At 34.4% G+C, this 20,345-nt stretch overlaps 1 long non-coding RNA gene across 1 annotated transcript in view; it reads right to left on the reverse strand.

Moving 5' to 3' along the window:
- Window positions 1–20,345, reverse strand: part of LOC110344992 (uncharacterized) — a 121,288-nt gene that overhangs the window by 30,566 nt on the left and 70,377 nt on the right. Inside the window, exon 4 of the long non-coding RNA XR_015441559.1 lies at window positions 14,662–14,831. This is a non-coding gene — a long non-coding RNA (uncharacterized LOC110344992). The remainder of the gene's footprint in view (window positions 1–14,661; window positions 14,832–20,345) is intronic.

Here is a 20,345-nt window from a genome sequence, read left to right on the forward strand (position 1 = left end):
TTTCTGCAGCCTTATCATCATTTCTTATTATTTGACTTCTTGATGATATCAGTTTTCTCGGGAGTAAGGAATCTCAAGTGTTGTGCTAATTCACATTTCTCTAATTTTTCTAATGGCAAGCAATGTTGGATATTTTTATGTATTTATTGGTCATTCTCATTTCTTCTGAGAAGTATCTATTCATTTCACTTGCCCATTTTTTGGCTGGTCCTTTTATTTGGAGGAGTGTCTAATGTTTTTGAGTTCTTTATATATTCTAGATGTTAGTCCTCTATCTGAGGAATAGCTGCCAAAAGTATTTTTCCCATTTTATATAGGTTGTCTCTTCATTTTGTTGGTTGTTTCCTTTGCTGTGCAGAAGCCTTTCAATTTGACATGACCTCATTAGTTGATTCTCTGTACTACTTCCTGTGCCATTGGGGTTCTGTTCAGAAAGTCCTTGCCTATGCCTATATCTTCAAGGTTTTATCGCTTTTATTTTCCTGCAGATTTAGTGTTTCTGTTTTAACACTTAGATATTTAATTCATTTTGATTTTAGTTTACTACATGGTGAGATATATAGCTCTGTATTCAATTGTCTGCATGTGGATATCCAGTTTCCCCGCCTCTGTTCATTAAAGAGGTTACCTTTCTTTCAGTGTATGTTTTTGGCACCTTTGTCAAACATCAAATAGCTGAATGTGCCTGGAGTTGCTTTGTACTTCATCTATTCTGTTCCACTGATGCATGTGCCTGTTTTTGTCCCAGTACTATGATGTTTTTATCACCATAGCTCTGCAGTATAACTTCAAATCTGGGATTGTGATGCTTCCTGCTTTGCTTTTGTTGCCCAGGATTGCTTTTGCTATTCTGGGTCTCTTTTGGTTGCATATGTATTTTAGCATTATTTTCTCTAGATCTGTGAGGAATACTGTTGGTATTTTGATTGTGATTGCATTAAATCTATATGTCAGTTTTGGAAATATAGCTATTTTGACAATATTGCTTCTGTCAATCCAGGAACGCAAGAAATCTTTCCATTTTCAGATTCCTTCTTCAACTTCCTTTTTCGGAGTAATGTAATTTTCATTGTAGAGGTCTTTCACTTCCTTGGTTAAGGTAATTCCTAAATATGTAATTTTCCTTGATGCTATTGTGAATAATATTGTTTTCCTGATTTCATTCTGTTCATTATTAGTGTACAGTGTGTTCATTATTAGTGTACAGGAATGCTATTTTTTGTGTTGATTTTGTATCCTGCTACATTGCTGAATTTGGTTATTAATTCTAGCAGTCTTTTGGTGGAAATTTTAGATATTATTTACAGGGGATCATGTCATGCGCAAATAATGATACTCTGATACTTCTTCGTTTCTCACACAAGTCTCTTTTATTTCTTTCTTTGGACTGAGGACTATGTTAAACAGGAGTAGTGATAGTAGCCAACTTTGTTTCTTGATTTCAGAGGGAGAGCTTTTAGTTTTTCCCCATTTAATATGATGTTGGCAGTATGTTTGTCATGAGTGGCGTTTAACACATTGAGATAAGGTCCTTATATACCTATTTTCTTCACTGATTTTTATCATGAATGGGTGTTGCGTTTTTCAAAGGCTTTTTCTGCATCTATTGAGATGATCATGTGTTTCTTCTCCTTTCTTCTGTTTATGTGATGGATTACACTTATATATTTATGTATGCTGAATCATCCTTGAATCCCTGTAGTGAAGCCTACTTGGTCATGATGTATGATCTTTTGATGATTTTTTTGCATTCTGTTTGCCAGTATTTTGTTAATGATTTTTGCACCTATGTTTATAAGAGAGATTGGCCTGTTGTTCTTTTTTTAGGCTGGACTCTTGCTTGGTTTTTGGAATCAGGGTATGCTAGCTTCCAAGGATGACTTTGGGAGTACTCCTCCCTTTCAGTTTCATTAAAGAGTTTGAGGAGTATGTGCATTAGTTATGTCCTGAAGTTCTTACAGAATCTGACAGTGAATCCATCAGGTCCTGCATTTTTCTTAGTAGGTTTTTTTTTTTTATTACTGCTTCAATTTCATTCCCTGTTATTAGATTATTGAGGGTTTTTAAGTCTTGTTGATTCAGTTTTGGTAATTCATATGTATCCAGGAATGTATTCATTCTTTTAGTTCTCCAATCTATTGGCATAAAGTTTTACAAAGTAGGTGTTAATAATCTTTTGCATTTTGGTAGTGTCCACTGTGAACTCAACTTTTTCATATCTAATTGCATTGATTTGCCTATTATTTTCTTATTTTTTTAATTGGCTAAGGGTTTGTCTATTTTTTATTCTTTTGAAGAACCAATACATGAATTCAATACATGAATTCTTCATAATTTTTTTAATCTCTCTCATTGATTTCTGCTTTAATCTTTATAATTTTTTTCCTTGTACTAGCTCTGGATTTGGGTTGTTCTTGTTTATCTAGGATTATTAGGGTTATCATTAGATTATTTATTGGGGCTCAGTTGGTTTTTCTATTCTGGACATTCACAGCTATATATTTCCCTTTTAGGATGGCTTTCATACCCATAAGTTCTTGTATGTTACGCTGCAATTATCATTTAATTCTAGGAACTGCCTTATTTCATCCTTAATTTTTTCTGTGACTCATTGATTATTCAAAAGTTTCTCATTTAATTGTCATGCATTTGGATAATTTCTGTGGTTTCTTTTCCCATTGATTTGGGGTTTCATTTTACTATTTTCTGATAATATGCCTGATAAAATATCAATTGTTTTGTACTAACTTAAACGTGCTTTATTGGCTAGTATGCAGTCTATTTTGGAGAAAGTTCCATATGGTGCCAAGAAAAATGTGTAATCTGTTGTTACTGGGTAGAACAATGTATATATCAAAGTCCATTTGTTCAAAGGTTTGGTTCAACTCTGACATTTCTTTGTTGATTTTCTGTCTTGTTTACCTTTCTATTTGTGATAGTGGTATATTGAGGACTCCCACTATAATTATAAATGGTTGTTTTATTAAGTTGGGTATGCCATTGTTTGGTGCATACATGTTTGTAATTATTTTTCCCTCCTGTTGAATTGTTCCATTAACCAAATTCAGTGCCCTTTTCTGCTTCTTCTGATCAGTTTTGATTTAAAATCCATTTTCTCTGAAAATAAGAGCTACTCTGCTTCTTTTCTGCTTCTTGTTGCATGAAACGTTATTTTCCATTCTCTGATTTTTAGTCAATGAATTTCTTTTTTGAGTTAAATGTGTTTCTTTCAGACAGCATACCATTAGATTTTGTTTCTTGATCTATTCTGCTAATGTGTGTTTTTTGATTAGTGAATTTAGACTATTCACATTGATAGTTATAACTGATAGGTATTGACATTCCTATCATTGTATTATTTTCCTACTGTGGATACCTTTTCTCTTCTAATTATGTTTGTCCTACTTGGTGCATTCATTCCACTGAAATTTTTGCCATTGGTATCTTCACTGTCTCTTTCTAGGATATTCTGGAGAATTTTTTGGAGATGCCATTTTATTGGCCATGAATTTACTTAGGTGCTCTTTAGCATGAAAATATCTTATTTCTAAATCAATTTTAAAAGATAATTTTGGAGAATCTATCAGTCAGTGTTGGAAGTTGTTTTGTTTTAGGGTTTGAAATACTTCAAGTTCTTTTGGCCTGTAAGGTTTGCATTGAGAAATCTGCTATAATTCTAATAGTTTTCCCTTTATAAATGATTTGTTGCTTTTCTCTAACAGCTTTTAAGATTCTATTCTTGTGTTGAATTTCTAGTATTTTGACTATGGTGTTTTGTGAGGTGATTCTTTTCAGATTGTGGCTATTTGGGGTTCTATACACCTCAATTATCTGTTAAATCTTTTTCCAGACGTGAAAAGTTTTCTGCTATTACCTCTGTAACAGGGTTTTTGTGCCCTTTGTACTATCTTCTGATTTTTCACTAATTCCAATTAATCTTAGATTAGTCTTCATTACATCATCCAACAGCTCTTGGTTCCATTTTTCATGTTCTCTTGCTGTTTTTAAGATATCTTTCATTAACTGGTCACTGACAACAGCCTTGTCTTCTACTTCTACATCTTTCCATTGGTCATTTCTGTTGCCCATACTTTTGATAGAATTTGTAACCTCTTGAATTTCTATTAGGACTCTTTTTATAAAGTCTAATTCTATCTATGCTGGTAATTTGTGTTTTGTTTTTTTGTTTGGCTCTGCTAGCTTTTTTTTAAGTGTCTTCTGTAGACTCACTGATCATTTTATTTAATTGCCCCAATGTTTGTTTACTTATATTTTCTGTGAGCTTGCCTAATCCTTTATTGATCTGTTTTGTTATCTTTCCTGATGTCATTTCAAATAATTCTGTAGTGTAGCTTTTGGTTGCCTCAACTTTGACACCCCATGGATCAGCTTTGTGGGACTTGAAAGTTTCTGGAGGCATTTTGTTGGCTTGTCCATTCATGTTTCTATTGGGAGGGAATGTTTATTTGTTGGTTTTCTGTGCTGCTGCCTGTGAGTAGTGGATAGCTTTGCTGCTGGTATGGATACCTCTTTAGTTAATGTCTACTATTCAGAGATATCCTCTGGACATGATTAACTCTTAGCCTTTGCCTCCGTCCCAGGATCCCACCACCTCTGTTTATTGGGAGGGGAGGTTGCAGCTTATTTGGCCCAATAGTTCTTCAGGAATGGGGTACAGTATTATTTATGATCCCTAGGCAACCCAGAAATAGTATACAGAGAAAACCAATTCACAGCAATGACTAGGTCACCTTGACTACAATAATAAAATCAGCATCAGCAATAGCATCCAATACAAACTGGATACTGACAAAGTCTAAGAACCAATAATGTTCCACCCTTAATCACAGAAAAGAGATCTATGATTATAATATATATCACTAAGACAAACTAGATATAAACTACAGTAAATACCTACTAAAGGGAATAACTTTACCGCCAATAACAATAGAACAGTATTCAACAATAATAAGACATAGTTAACTATGTAGAGTCATAAAGCTTAATGGTTATTCTAGTAAAGATAGAGAATATGGGAAATGGGAGTGAGAAAAAACTAAAATTTGAAAAATTAAGTGATGGAAGATGAGAAGGTAATAAAAGTGAAATAAAGGATCCTAGTAAGTAGTAAAGGGAAATTAATAGTATCAGATAAAAGTAACCAAAAAATCAACAAGAAAAAGATGAAATAAGAATAAATAAAGAGGAAATGGAAACTCAGTCAAAAGTTTTCTAGACCTAATTTTCAGATTCAGTAGAGTAGCTGGATACAAGGTCAACACTCAAAAAAAAATAGTCTTCTTATAAACAAATAGCAGACCCATTGAGAGAGAAATTCGGGAAATAATTCCTTTTATAATAGCATCCAAAAAAATGAAATATCTAGGAATCAACCAAACAAAGGAAGCAAAAGACCTCTACACTGAAAACTACAGCACCCTGAAGAAGGAGATCAAAGAAGATATAAGAATATGGAAAGATATCCCTTGTTCCTGGGTAGGAAGAACCAATATAGTGAAAATGGCCATACTTCCAAAACTACTATATAGATTCAATGCAATGCCAATTGAAATCCCAACAATATACTTCACAGAACTAGAGAAAACAATCCAAAAATTCATTTGGAAGCAGAAGAAGCCTAGAATCGGCAACAGAGACAAGGCTGGGGGTATCAAAAGCCCCAACTTGAAACTATACTACAAAGCTACTGTGATAAAAACAGCATGGTACTGACAAAGAAACAGACCTGACGATCAGTGGAATAGATTAGAAGATGAAGAAACAACTCCAGACATACTCAGCCACCTCATCTTTGACAAAGGAGCCAACCACCCTCATCGGAGGAAAGATACCCTATTTAATAGATGGTGTTGGAAAAACTAGATTTCAACCTGTCAGAGATTAAAACTAGACCCATACCTATCACCGTGCACTAAACTAAGATCGAAGTGGATTAAAGATCTAAATGTTAAGTCAGAAACACTAAACTTGCTGGAAGATAAGTTAGGTAGAACTCTTGATGACATTGGCATAGGAAAAGAGTTTATGAACAAATCTTCAGTAGTATGGGAGCTAGCACAAAGAATCAACAACTGGGATCTCATCGTATTAAAAAGCTTCTGCACTGCAAGAGAAACTACCAACAGAGCTAAGAGACAACCTACAATGTGGGAAGAAATATTTAGCAGCTGTAGCTCAGACAAAGGTCTGCTATCGAGAATATATAAAGAACTGAAATAAATCAGACCCCCCAAATTCAAAGACCCAATTCAAAAATGGGTATCTGAAATGAACAGACATTTCTCAGACAAAGAAGTAAAAATAGCAAATAAATATATGAAAAAATGTTCAACATTACTGGTCATTCAAGAGATGCAGATGAAAACAACACTGAGATTCCACCTCAACCCACAAAAATGGCTGCTATCAAGAAATCAACCGATAACAAATGCTGGTGGGGGTGTGGAGAAAAAGGAACCCTTCTGTTGGTGGGAATGTAGATTGGTGCAACCACTGTGGAAATCAGTATGGAGATACCTCAAAGAACTAGGACTACAGGTCCCATTTGACCCAGCTATTCCCCTACTGGGAATCTTCCCCAAAGAATTGAAAGAATCATATCACAGTGATATATGTGCACCTATGTTTATAGAGGCACAGTTTGTAATAGCTAAAGCTTGGAAACAGCCCAAGTGCCCATCGACTGGAAACTGGATAAAGAAGATGTGGTTTGTTTATAAAATGGAGTACTACTCAGCCATAAAGAATGAGAAACTAGAGACATTTATAGCTAAATGGATGCATATTGAGGCCATACTCTTAAGTGAAATAAATAGAACACACGTGTAAATACTGAACAGTTTCTCTAGTGTGAGAAATTGAAAGTGTAAATAAGGATGAAAATGATTAAAATGAATAATTGATAATTTGAAATAAGAAAAGGTCCAAGGGTTTGAGGATGGTGGGAGGGGAAGGGGAAAGCGAAGAAGGGAAAGGAAAAATTATGAGAAAAAAGATGGAATCAAACTCTGTGTAAATAGGGAAGAGTGGAGGGGGTGAAGGGTGCACAGGTAATGGGAGAAAAAATAAGAACTAAGATACATCATATTCTGGTACAAACACCTAATGATAAATGTAAATGTATTTTATACCTAAAATGTACCAATAAATAAATATGTGTGTGTGTGTATATATATATATATATATAGAGAGAGAGAGAGAGAGAGAGAGAGAGAGAGGGAGAGTAAATGGAAGGAAAGAAATTATAGGGAAACAAAATAAAAGAGTGAGAAAAGAAAAGATAGAGAAAAGAAAAAAGATCAAAACAAATTATTATTATTTAATTAAAATTATAATTTAAAAAGGAAATTGGAACTAAAACTTAACCACACACAAAAATAAAACAAGAGAAACAATAAAGGAGAAAAAATGGGTCAAAAATTTGTTCTGTGTATTTCCAACTGAGTGGTTTCTTTCCAAGGCCTGCAGTCTTTGGAAGCCAGCAAGTCAAAGTTCTCTCCACCCCCACTTCTGGGTTTGTAATGTGTCCTCCTTGTTCAAGAGGATCCCCAACTGTAAACCTCAGACTGAAACTGCTATCCAAGCTGAGTCACATCCCCACTCACATTGGTATACCAGGAAACAATCAGACCAACCATCTGCATTGGATGTAGTCAGTAGAGCAGGGGATCAAGCAGAGTTCTGAACAGAATGTTATTGCCTTCAGTTCCCACCACCTCTAAAATTCATACCCACTGAACCTGGCCTCTCACCACAGAATGCAAGTCCTGTGCCTTTTCTGCCCTGAACTTCTCAGGGGATCTCAGGGGATCTATGTCTAGCCCTCACCCTCTCCACATCTCTCATGGCTGTCTCTCACCCAGTCTCTGTGGTAGGGTAACACTTCAGTCCTGGAGTTAAAATGTAGTATAGGTGTTCTGTGACTCAGTCTCACACAATCAACCCCTTCTCCAAATGATGCATGACTAAACTCTCTCTGGCAATATGGCCAGCACTACACTGGATTTCTTCTTCAACTCTATTTTGACATGAAGGCATTCTTGAGGTAAAACTCCACACTAGTTTTGCATTTTACAACAGGCATGGACTTTACATGCAACTAGCTCTGCCGGATTACCCATTATTTTTCCCTGAAGGAGCCAACTCTTCTACGCTTACCTCTTCTCCAGGAAGTTGGCTTCATCTTTAATTGGGTTGGTTGCTTGGTAGTTGCCTCTGTAACCCTATGCTGAGAGAAACCAAGGTGCAGAGCCAGCTAAGGGTTGACAGTTTGTAGTGCAATGATGGTAAGTTCTCCTCTTTGTGGCATGGTGACAGCAGGTCCTTTTCATATTTCTGAGTAAATCTTAAACTAAGATTAGAAGGTAGTAAAACTAATTTAAGACACATTTCTCTATTTTGAAATGTATTCTTTTAAAAATGTTATAAATTACTTAACTAAAAAGACACTGCTGTTAAATGTATTTTTCCTGGTTAAGACTAAGGCAATATGGGTAACCCTTTCTTTTAGGAACCATCAGGTTTTAAGTAGGAAGTTTGCTGCTAAAAGAACTGTCTTAACAAAAAATGTTGATTTTATATGTATATATATTGTCTCTCATGTTTAGGGCTCATTAAAATTTGATAAATATAGACACTGGATGCATTTCACTGGTCTTATAGAAATGTCAATGAAAAACTCAGTACAGGATCTATTATAATCCACACCAGTCCTTACCATCCACATTGCTCTGGTTTGCCCAAGAATGTTTCTAAGGAGTAAAAGATTAGATATCCCACAAATATATTATCTTGGCTCCAAAGGGACTCAGAGGCCCTTGATTATCATAGAAATTGTTCCAGTTGTAAAATAAAATATTATTCTTCAAACAGAAGATTTTATTATGACTCATTCCACTTACTATAAATTTTGATTCTGATTGCCAAAAATGAACCTATCCATAATGTTTGCAAATTTTGTTCTAGTAAAACATGCCAAAATTTTCAAAAATTTCAACCCATAGACAAGAGGACAAATTGAAATTAATGGAAAGACTATATTATAGATAACTTTTAAGACAATGTATTTGAACTAGTTTAATTTTTTGAAATAAATAAAAATAATCTAATAAAATTAGCTTGCAAATGTCTTTTGGGGACAATACTTCAGTAATGTCTATTTCTTATAATTTGTATATATGTAAGAATTTCTAGAATTATTTTATTTGCAAATTATTTTAATCAACATTTTCCAGGAACCTTAATTGTAATGCTAATCACTTAAGAAAAACTTGTTTAGCAAGGAAAAACTTCAGCCCAACCACTGCCTAACCCATCAAATAAATGAAAATTAAATGAATTAAGCTTTATCAAAATTAATGTACATTATGCGAAAGAAATTCACATGGGTGAAATCTACTCCTAGGTAATTTAAATATTTTCTCTGAAATTTGCTTACATATCATTCATTAATGTTGGTGATTTTGTCTTTACATACTTTACTAAACTTTGGTACAACTTTTGTAAAAAGTTTTTGAAACACTACCCAAATCTCAAGTTCTCACCTTTTACCTGATCCACTGAAGTGAAATTTCTCAGATTCCTACGTGTGATGCCCAGGGAACTCCACTGTCTATTTGCACATGCTTATCCCAGAAATGTGAGAAAATTCTACAGCAGAACCACCCCTGGTTAGTTGGTGTTGAAACAAGTATAGAAATATTTTGTTCTTACATCTTCCATAAATCTCTGTGAAAGGTTCCAGACTCAGTTACCTATAATGTAACTATCTCTATAACACACCCTTGTTTTGTTTTCCCTTTTCCATTTTACTGTACCTGTCCTATATGTCTGCTCCTGGGATCACTTTCAAGTCAACTACCTATCTGGCAAGATGTTGCCTAACAGTTTGTCTTACAAACACTGTTTTTATTTTACAAATGGAACAATTTGGTGCTTAGAAATAGAAATTTCTATTTCTAATAATTTTTTATTTCTATTTAGTAATTGGAATATTTCTATTTTTTCATTTTTGACATCCATTTGCATTTTAATCTTTAATAAAGTTGAAAATTTAGTAATGATGAAATGAATTATGAAGGTGCCAGAAAATTAGACCTAGTAGTAGTTTGGGGTCTTTGTAAACTCCTAGATAAAAACAGAGAGAGAGAGAGAGATAGTTTTACAAAAAAGGTAAGCAAGGTATCTTAACATCAAGATACATGCAAGTAGAGACAAACCACAAGTAGGCACAAAATATGACTGTTAGCATTTTTGTGGGAGAAATCAGAGGGCTACAACAAGGCGTTTCACTAATTCAAGAAAAAAGAGAAAAGGTATTCACCTTAAAGTGCAGCAGGACAAGTCAAGGAGAAAGCAGAAATTCCATCAGTATTCAATGCAATCTACCTGTGTGCATTCTCAAAAGAGACCAAGCAGATCCTTTCAGGACAGGACTTCACAATAAGGAAAACCTGCTGGGAGTGGAATCAAATTGAGAAGGACAGGGACAATGGAGATAATGGAAAGGAAAGATTCAGATAAAGGGTAGGAGTGGAAAAGAGCAACAAAGTCAAAGACAGCATGAATGCTACGTGAAAATAGCAAAGTGTGCTCAGCAAAGTTAGAAAATACAGCTGAACCAAACCACCTACTAAAGTTACAGGAAACAATTCACATGAAAAGAAGCAGCAGAAAAGTATTAAGGTAAAATTCCACAGAAAGCTATTAATAAGAAAATAGAAAATAAAGAAATAGAATCACACTTCTATAAATAATTACAACATTCCAGAAACATACGTAAAAAATCAAAATTACAATATTTCAAAATGAGCTAAGAAACACTGAGTAATATGACAATGTGTTTATCAGAGAACATAAATCAGAAGTAGAAAAATGCATGAAGAACATGACAGAATTAAAGAAAAAATTTAAAATAAAAAAACTATTTTACAAATGAAGACTAAATCATAATTATCACAAAAATAAATAAACATATGTCACATTAACAGAATGAAGGATAAAAATCACACAATCATCTCAGTAGGTGCAGAAAAATCATTTAACAAAATGCAACACAGTTTCATGATAGAAACTCTCCACAAATTAGGTATAAAGAGAATGCATTCCAACAAAAGGAAGACCAAGTATGATAAATCCATAGCTAATATCATATTCAGTCATGAAAAGCTAAAAGCTTTTCTTCTAACCCCAGAAACAAACGGGTGCTGACTCCACTTCTGTTCAACATAGAATTGGAAATCCTAGCCAGATCAATTAAGGAAATAAAAGGCATCTAATTTAGAACTGAAGAAGCAAAATTGTCTGTTTGCAGATGACATAACCTTATATAAAGAGAAAATCCCGAAAATGCCACAAAAAACTATGAGTATTAATTAATGAATTTAGGAAAGCTTCAGACACAAAGCCAACATGCAAAACTCCAGTTGGAATTATATTCACTAACAACAAACTATCCAAAAAGAAATTAAGAAAAAGTCCTATTAACAATAGCATCAAAAATAATAAAAATACTTAGTAATTAATTTAACCAGGAAAGCTAAAGTACTGTACATTTCATCAGTACTAAAACACTGATGAAAGAAATTGAAAATAGAAATAAATGGAAAGAGATCCCATGTTCACAGATTAGAAGAACTAATATTGCTAAAATGTCTGCACTATCCCGTGAGCTATAAATTTAATACTATCTTTACCAAAACTCCAGTGACATTCTACACAGAAACAGAAAAAATTCTAAAATTCATATGGTGTCACAAATAGCCTGATTTCAAAATAAACTATAATTACAATAAAAGAATATAATACTGGCATAAAAATTGACATATAGATAAATGCAATATAGAGCTCAGAAATAAATTCATGTACCCCTTGTCAACTGATCTTTAACAGGTGCCAAGAATGCACAATCAGGAGAGTGTAGTATTTTCAGCAAATGATGTGAAGAAAACTGGATATACACATCAAAAAAATGAAATGGACCCTTATCTCAGCCCATATGGAGAAATCAAAGTAGATTAAATACTTAAATGTACAACTTGAAACTATTAAACTATTAGAAGAAAACATGGGACAAAGTTTCTTGACTTTGATGTGGGAAATAGTTTTTTGGTCATGACAAAAAAGCACAGGCTTCAAGAGCAGAAATAAATAAATTGGATTTCATCAAACTAAAGAGATTCTACACAATGAAGGAACCAATTAAAAGAGTGAAAAGTCAACTTACAGAATGGGAGAAAAAACTTGCCAATTATACATCTGATAAAGCATTAATATTGAAAATGTACAATGAATTCAAACAACTCCCTAATAGAAAACAAATAATCCAATTAAAACATGAGAAAAGAACCTGAATATTCATGGCTCAAAAGAAGAGATAAAAAGGGCCACCTGGTATATGAATTGTACTAGACATCACTAGTCATCAGGAACATGCAAGTCAAAATATGATGAGATACATTCTCACATTTGTTGGGATGTCTATTATTAGAAAAACAAAATATAAGGCTTTGTAAAAATATAGAGAAAATTGAACCCTGGTACATGGTTGGCAGTAATATAAACTGATATAGACATTATAAAAAACAGTATGGAAGCTCCTCAAAAAATTAAAAACAGCTTTTCATATAGTACAGCAATCCTATTTCTGTGTATATATGCAAAGAAAATGATACCAATATCTCAAAGAGACATCTATATTCTCACATTCATTGCAGTATTATTCATAATAACCAAGATATGGAAACAATCTATATGTTCATCAATAGGTAAGTAAACAAAAAAAATATGAAAAACCCCAACTTTAAAGACCCAATCCAAATACAGGCATCTGAAATGGATACTTCTCAAATGAAGTAGAAATGGCAAATAAATATATGTAAAAATGTTCAACATCTCTGCTCATTCGAGAGATGCACATTAAAACAATCCTGATTCCATCTCACTGCAGAAAGAATGCCTACTGTCAATAAATCAACCAATAACTAATGCTGGTAGGACTATGGGGGGAAAAGGAAACTTTCTTCATTATTGGTGGGTGCAATCACTGTGGAAATCAGTGTGGAGATTTCTCAAAAAATTAGGACTACAGGTTCCATTTGACTCAGTTATTCCCCTTCTTGGTATCTTCCTGAAAGAGTTAATAGCATCATACCACAGAGATATATGCACATCCATGTTTATTGCAGCACAGTTTGTAATGGCTAAATCTCAGAAAGAGCCCAAATGTGCATCAACCGATGAATCAGTAAAAAGATGTGGTTTTCTTATACAATACAGTACTACTCTGCCATAAAGAAGGATAAACGAGATATTTCTAGGTAAATGGATGCACCCTGAGACCATACTCTTAAATGAAATAAATTGGACACACATGTTCCAATACCACATTGTTTCTCTGCTGTGAGGAACTAAAAGGGTAAATATGGACCAAAATATATAATAGATATTGTGAAATAGGAAGAAAATGTTCAAATGAGAAGGGGAACTAGGGAGGTTGGAGGGGGAAAGGGAGGATGAAAAAAGTAAAAAAGGAGAAGAGAAGGAAAAATGGAAACAAAGCTTTTGTTTAAGGAGGAGATGAGGGGTTGAAGGGAGGAGAGGAAAGGGAGAAAAAAGACGAATAAAGATATATTATGTACAGGTACAAATTCCATATGATGAATGTTATCATTATGCATATCTAAAATGTCCCAATAAAATTAATTTTTAAAAATGATATCATGTTGTATACCTAATACATACAATTTTTATTTGTTATTTAAACAGCAATAAATCTAAGGAAAAAGTCAACAAACACAACAACAATGCCTTTATAGAAATCAGTGAAAACTTTCAAAAGCCAAAAGTAAATGAAAAGTGGGGAGAGAATATGAAGTTGTTTAAAGCTTGGGGGGATGAAAATGTTCTAGAGCTGGATAATGATGGTGGTAGAGGATTCATAACACTGTAGATGTATTTAATGCTATTTAGTTGTACACTTAAAATGTTTAAACGACATATCTAATATTACATACATTATTTTATCTCAACTTAAAAAGTGAAGACTATTAAAGTAAATGAGGAAAAAAGAGAAAATGACAAATATTGATGGTAGTCCAGCAATCCTCAAAAAAACACAAGAAAATAAACAAATATAAATGCTATGATTCAAGGAAATTTTCCTAAAATTAAAAAAGAAACAATATATTAGAACACAAAACCTGAGAATATTGACCTATACAAGCAATATATACACATAATTTAGTAAAATTAATAGGCTTTATAAAACAGGAAAAAATTATTTTTCATCTATGCAAAATTAGTACATGACTTACATGACAGTTTTTAAAAAGTAGATTATCATCAGGGCTTTTCAAAAATGTTTTAATTGACAAACAAGAATTGTATGTACAAGTATTTACAGTTAACAGCATGATGGCTTAATACATGTATTTACTATGGACAGACTAAATCTATTTAATTAACATATGCATTACCTAACATACTTTGTCATTTTTTATGATGTGAACATTGAAATCTACTCTCTTCCCAATTTTTTAAGACTATAATACCTTGTTATATTGTTACACTTTGATAACTACATTGTAAGATTGATCTCCTGAATTCATATGCTGTAATCATCATCTCCCCAATCTCACTTACCACAGACTCTAGTAACTGCCATTCTAGTCTTTGCTTCAATGAATTCAACACTTTTGGATTCCACGTGTAAATGAGCTCATGCAGTATTTGCTTCACGTGCCTGCTTTATTTCACTTAACATAAATGTCTCCCAAGTTCGTCCATGTTGCCATAAATGACAAGATTTCTTTCTGTATTTGACAGCAGCACATTAATGCCAATAAACAATGAAGCCAACACACAAAGACACATAAGGGAAGAAAATGAAAAATGCATAAATGCCATAGCCTTTAAAAAGTAATCAACCTGTAGGAACTCAGGAAATGTCATTCTCATTGGTCCTTCCTCTGGAATTTACTAGAGAACAAGCTTCAGACAACTGAAATGACTAAGGGGACACTGACAGAAAAATTAGGGGGATCATTAGATGTACATTAGATTAACTCATAGAATTAATTAATGCAAAAGGTATTCTAGACTTTAATGACTGTCCAATATGGAAATATAAATATTGCACAATTCTATAAAAATAGGGGAAGAATGGAGACAGCGTATGAAAACATATCTGACCTCTTTCAGATATCAAATAGAATCTCTTAATTTTGTTATTCTGGGACCGTTGTATATATAACTTTAAAAAACAATAGAAAGTGAGTATTCTGGAACATTCTATTACATCACTTTTTAAATCCATGGGAACCAGGATTCTCAGTGTAGATGGAAAAAAAAACACAGATGTAGTATGGAAAAGGAAAGTAAAATCATAAATTAGAATGAATTTACTGTGATAAAAACTAGAATCCATGTCAAATGCAAGTCCAATGAGTAATTATGGAGCCTGGATTTTGTCCTTTATATCCCATTTCTTACAAATACTGGGTCATCAGAGAAAAATGGCTGATTCTAGGTCTGGAGTGAGAATTGTGCAGGACAATTGGCAATATTTGGACATACTAGAATTCAAAAAGGACCATTCTGTAAAGTCAAAAGATTTCAGAGGCAAATTGGAAGAAGCTCACGTTGACCAATGATAGCACAAAATAAAGTATTACGGAGAATAAAATTAACAATTCCTTTAAATCTATCAAAATTTTTTGTGTATTAAATACTTTTATTGGTACATTGTAGGTATACAACACAATTACATTTCTCACTGGGAATTGTACCTTTACATAATGGATCTTCGTTCTTATTTTTTCCCCATTCCTAGCCCTCCCTTCATGCCCTCCACCTTTCCCTATTTAGAAAGACTTTATTTCCATTTTTTCCATTTCTCATCATTTTTCCTTTCCCTTCTTTCCTTTCCCCTGCCCCTCCCACTACCCCTACCCCTTTGGACCTTTTCTTCCTATTTTACATTATCGATTATTCATTCTAATCATTGGTACATTTTAGGTATACAATATAATGACATTGATCATTGGAAATTTGCACCTTTACATAGTCTCTCTTGGTTCTTATTTTTCACCCTTGCCAGCCCTCTTGTCAGCCCCTCCATTCCTCCCTATTTACAAAGATTTTGTTCCTATTTTTCCATTTTCTCATATTAATCCCATTCCCTTCTATCCTTTCCCCTAGCCCTCACACTTCCTTCCCCTTTGCCCCTTTTCTTCCTATTTCACATTACCTATTATACATTTAGTCCTTATTTACACTTTCAGTTTCTCACACCAGAGAAACTGTTCAGTATTTATACATGTCCTATTTATTTCACTTAAGAGTATTGCCTCAATGTGCATCCACTTAGCTATAAATGTCTCTAATTTCTCATTTTTTATGGCTGAGTAGTACTCCATTTTACTAAAAAACCACATTTTCTTTATCCAGTCTCCAGTTGATGGGCATTTGGGCTGTTTCCAAGTTTTAGCTATTACAGACTGTGCTGCTATGAACATGGGCGCACATATATAACTGTGGTATGATTCTTTTAATTCTTTGGGGAAGATCCCCAACAGTGGAATAGTGGGGTCAAATGGGACTTCCAGTCCTAGTTCTTTGAGGTATCGCCACACTGATTTCCACAGTGGTTGCACCAGTCTACACTCCCACCAGCAGTAGAGCAGGGTTTGTCTTTCCCCACAGCCCCGCCAGCATTTGTTATTGGTTGATTTCATGATAGCAGCCATTCTTTCTGGAGTGAAGTGGAATCTCAGCATTGTTTTCATTTGCATCTCTTGAATGACCAGTGATGTTGAACATTTTTTCATGTAGTTATTTGCTATTTCTACTTCTTTGTCTGAGAAATGTCTGTTCATTTCAGATGCCCATTTTTGGATTGGCTCTTTAAATTTGGGAGGTCTGATCTTTTTAAGTTCTTTATAGATTCGAGACAGTAGACCTTTGTCTGAGGAAGAGCAGGTGAAGATTTTTTCGCACATTGTGGGTTGTCTCTTCACACTGCTGGTGGTTTCTCTTGCTGTGCAGAAGCTTTTTAATAAGAAGAGATCCCATTTGTTGATTGTTTGTGCTAGTTCACGGGCAACTGAGGTTTTGTTCATAAAATCTTTTCCTACACCGATGTCTTCAAGGGTTCTACCTAACCTCTGTTCCAACTGGTTCAGAGTTTCTATTTTAATATTTAGATCTTTAATCCATTTTGATTTTAGTTTAGTGCGTGGTGAGAGATACAGGTCTAGTTTTAATCTTTGGCAAGTTGAAGCCCAATTTTTCCAGCACCATTTATTAAAGAGGCTATCTTTCCTCCAGTGAGGGTGTTTGGCTCCTTTGTCAAAGATGAGATGGTTGAGGGTGTCTGGCGTTGTTTCTGCATCTTCTAATCTGTTCCACTGGTCCTCAAGTCTGTTTCTTTGCCAGTTCCATGCTGTTTTTATCACAGTAGATTTGTAGTAGAGTTGCAGGTTGGGGATTGTGATACGCCCTACAATGTCTCTGTTACCTAGAATTGCTTTTGCTATTCTGGGTCTCTTCTTATTCCAAATGAATTTTTGGATTGTTTTCTCGAGGTCTATGAAGTATGCTGCTGGGATCTCAATTGGAATTGCATTAAATCTAGATAGCAGTTTTGGAAGTATGGCCATTTTCACTATATTAATCCTTCCTACCCAGGAGCAGGGGATGTCTGTCCATTTTCGATATCATCTTCAATCTCTCTTTTCAGAGTGCCATAGTTTTCTGAGAAGAGGTCTTTGATTTCTTTCATTAGGATGATTCCTAGGTACTTCAGTTTTTTGGATGCTATTGTGAAAGGAATTATTTGCCCTATTTCTCTCTCAGTGAGTCTGTCACTGGTGTAGAGGAAAGCTATTGATTTTTGTGTGTTGACCTTGTAACCAGCTACTTGACTGAATTTGGTTATTAAGTCTAGAAGACTTTTGGTGGAATTCTTGGGGTCTTCTATATAGAGTATCATGTCATCTGCAAAGAATGACAATTTGACTTCTTTATTACCTATCTTTATTCCTTTTATTTCTTTCTCTTGTCTAATAGCCGTGGCTAATGTTTCCAGAACTATATTGAACAAGAGTGGTGATAGTGGACATCCTTGTCTTGTTCCTGACTTTAGTGTGAAGGATTTCAGTTTTTGACCATTTAGTATGATATTGGCTGTTGGTTTTTCATAGATGGCTTCTATCAGTTTGAGGTAGAGACCATCTATTCCAATTTTTTGTAGGGCTTTTATCATAAATGCATATTGGATTTTGTCAAATCCTTTTTCTGCATCTATGGAGATAATCATATGGTTTTTGTCCTTGGCTCTATTGATATAGTGTATTACATTGATTGATTTTCATATATTGAACCATCCCTGCATCCCTGGGATGAATCCCACTTGATCGGGATGTATGATCTTCTTGATGATCTTCTGCATTCTGTTTGCCAGTATCTTATTAAGGATTTTTGCATCTATGTTCATTAGTGAGATTGGCCTATAGTTCTCTTTTTCAGTTGGGTCTTTCTCTGCTTTCGGGATCAAGGTGATGCTTGCTTCCAGGAATGCATTTGGGAGTATTGCTTCCCTTTCAATTTCATTGAAGAGTTTAAACAGTAGTGGCAGCAGTTCCTCTCTAAATGTCTTGTAGAAACCAGCAGTGAAGCCATCAGGGCTGGGCTTTTCTTAGTTGATAAGTTTTTAATTGCATTTTCAATTTCATTGGTTGATATTGGGTGTTCAGAATTTTTAGGTCTTCTTCACTCACCTTTGGTAATTCGTATGTATCTAGGAATCTGTCCATTTCTTCTGTGTTGTCCATCTTATTGGCGTAGAGATTCTGGAAGTAGGTACTGATGATCCTCTGGATTTCTGCTGGGTCTGTTGTAAGTTCACCCTTTTCATTCCTAATTTCAAGGATTTGGGCCTTTTCTTTCCTTTTTCTGACAAGGGTGGTTAAAGGTTTGTCAATTTTGTTGATTGTTTTGAAGAACCAACTCTTGGCTTCATTGATTTTTTGTATCATTCTCTTAGTCTCCATTGCATTGATTTCTCCTCTGATCTTTACAATTTCCTCCCTTGTATGAGTTTTGGGGTTGTCCTGCTCTTCTTTTTCTAGAAGCTTGAGGTTCAGCATCAGGTTGTTTAATTGGGCTCATTCTGTTTTCCTAATATGCGTGTTCACTGCTATGAATTTCCCTCATAAGACTGCTTTCATTGTGTCCCATAGATTCTGGTATGTTGTATTGTCATTGTCATTTAATTGAAGGAACTGTCTGATGTCTTCTTTAATTTCCTCTGAGACCCACTGGTTATTCAGAAGTGTGTTGTTCAATTTCCACGTGTTTATGAAATGTTTTGAGTTTCTTTTGCTATGGATCTCCAATTTCATCGCACTATGGTCTGATAATATACAAGGGATAACTTCAATTCCTTTGCACTTCCTTAAACATGTTTTATGTGTGAGTATGTGGTCTATTTTGGAGAATGACCCATGTGCAGCTGAGAAGTATGTGTATTCCAATTTTGTGGGGTGGAACACTCTGTAAACATCTGTTACGTTCATTTGTTCAAGAGTTCAATTGAGTTCTAGTATTTCATTACTTATTTTTTGTCTAGTTGATCTATCTATTTGTGACAGTGGGGTGTTGAGGTCCCCCACTACAATTGTATTAGTGCATATATGACTTTTCATGTCTGTTAGTATTTCTTTTATATAGTTGGGTGCACTAGTGTTTGGTGCATAGATATTTATGATTGTCATCTCTTCCTCTTGGATTCTTCCCTTTACAAGGATGTAGTGTCCTTCTTCGTCTCTCTTAATCAGTGTTGGTTTGAAATCTACTTGATCTGCCAAGAGGATAGCTACTCTTGCTTTTTTTTGGGTTCCTGTCGCATGCGGTATTGTTTTCCACCCTTTAACTTTCAGTCTATGAGTTTCCTTTTGAATGAAGTGTGTTTCTTGGATGCAGCATATTGTTGGATTTTGCTTCTTGACCCATTCTGCCAGTCTGTTTCTTTTGATTGGTGAATTGAGACCATTAACTGTGATGGTTATAACTGAAACATATTGACTTGTCATTGCCATGACTTTTTCTTTTTGTTGGGTTCTCCCCCTTTACATTGAATTTCTTGTCATGCCAGATGGGTTCATTCTGCTTTGCTTCCTGGGGTTGTGATCCTCAATGTCTGTTCCTAGGATATTGTGTAAAATTCTTTGGAGTGCTGGTTTGGTATTCACAAAGTTCCTAAAGTGCTCTTTGTCATGAAAGTATCTTATTTCTCCATCCATTTTGAAAGATAGTTTTGCAGGGTA

Source organism: Heterocephalus glaber, unplaced genomic scaffold, assembly GCF_053883595.1.
Source record: "Heterocephalus glaber isolate CG9 unplaced genomic scaffold, H.glaber_assembly_v1.0 deba00001523, whole genome shotgun sequence".
Classification (NCBI taxonomy): domain Eukaryota; kingdom Metazoa; phylum Chordata; class Mammalia; order Rodentia; family Bathyergidae; genus Heterocephalus; species Heterocephalus glaber.